General features: G+C 31.8%; 1 long non-coding RNA gene across 1 annotated transcript; it reads right to left on the minus strand.

The window, feature by feature from the left end:
- Positions 1–26: 26 nt before the first annotated feature.
- On the minus strand, positions 27–1,298 carry LOC140920148 (uncharacterized). Its single transcript, XR_012162743.1, has 4 exons — positions 919–1,298; positions 623–840; positions 239–296; positions 27–143 (listed from the first exon to the last, which is right to left on the minus strand). It is a non-coding gene; the product is annotated as an uncharacterized lncRNA (long non-coding RNA).
- Positions 1,299–1,498: the final 200 nt, after the last annotated feature.

A 1,498-nucleotide genomic window follows, 5' to 3' on the forward strand; every position in this document is an offset into this window, starting at 1 on the left:
AATAAAGCCAAGGGTCAGAGCTATGTACCTGCATTGCATAAGCTTGTGATTTCTCGGACAAAATGTTGAGAACACATTCAGCAAGCCATTGAACATTGAGAGGAAGCTCAAATAATTTCTTCCACAACTCCCTTCATGTTTACCTTTAAGTCACAAGTGTTAAGCAATTACAAAGAGTAATCAGAGGTGAAAAAGCATTCGAGCAAAATCGTAAAGCTTAACTTAGTAGTTTTATTACCTTGAAGCTTTGAAAAGGATTGAAGCCTTTGAACTCCAATGTCACAGTAACACCAAATCTAATCAAAATCAAAATACAGTCAGTAGCAAACCAAAATACAGTCAACAATTGAACTAATTTGATAGTTGAGATATATACTCAAAAGTCTAAATTGTTAGATTAATCCTATAATGATGTTTGCTTGCAGATAACAGAAATAGACATCCTATAGAAATTACACATTGCAACTGTTGAGACCGTTAGATTTACTAATGTCAATGCTCTAATACCAATTTCAAAATTTAAAATCCAAAATCTGATGCTAAGTCTTGCATCTATACCCTCAATTTTCCCCAACATAACTCTATCAAAAAAAGTATGAGTGAAAATAATAAAAATGATTACATGTTGCAGCTGCAGTGAGAGTTAGGATGTCACTTGCACTTGTACCACTCATGGCAGAACCAATAACACTATTAAGATCTTCTTTCTTATCTCCCATTGCTTCATGGCAGAACCAATAACACTACTAAGATCTTCTTTCTTATCTCCCATTGCTTCAGCTATTATCGCACACTGAGCAGCAACCAAAGCAGCAACAGAAGCTATTGTTGCATCTCTATCTTCAAAGCAAATGTTTAGAAAAAAAAATACAAAATACAAAATTTAAGTAGAAATTTAGAAGAAAACTAAGAAATTACCTGAAATTGCGCTTAGAACTCACTAGATGTAGGTTAGATTCCTGCGATTTGAAAAATAAAATAAATTAAGAAATGAGAAACGATTAGGGTTCATGCGATTTGGGAAAGAAACAGAGAGGCAAAATGAAAAAAGGTCGAAGATTATTAGGGTTCGTGTGGGAGGATGAAGGAGAAAGTGAATGGAGGATGAAGAGAAGGGCGAGAACGAAAAATGGAGACATTATGGCGAGAACGAAAAATGGAGGTAATAGGGTTTGGGAAGATGAAGGAGAAAACTGGGAACTAAAACTTGGGAACTCAATACTGTTGTTTACGGTAGATTGAACTATTTTTTGTATTATCATATTTTAACATTTAATATTATCAGATTTTTAAGTATACTATTTGGGTCACATAATTTTTTTTTATAATTTATTTATTGTTTAAAAAATAAAAAATAATTGATCTCTTAATCGATTACTAAATTTAATTGATTTTTTTTTAAATATAGAAATTTAGAAAAATCTAGTTTTAAAAGAAGAAAAAAGAATTTGATTGGTCTCTAAATCGGTCAGTAATAAATTAGTTTTAAATCGGTCAC

Source organism: Cicer arietinum, chromosome 1 (assembly GCF_000331145.2).
Source record: "Cicer arietinum cultivar CDC Frontier isolate Library 1 chromosome 1, Cicar.CDCFrontier_v2.0, whole genome shotgun sequence".
In the NCBI taxonomy this organism is placed as follows: Eukaryota; Viridiplantae; Streptophyta; class Magnoliopsida; order Fabales; family Fabaceae; genus Cicer; species Cicer arietinum.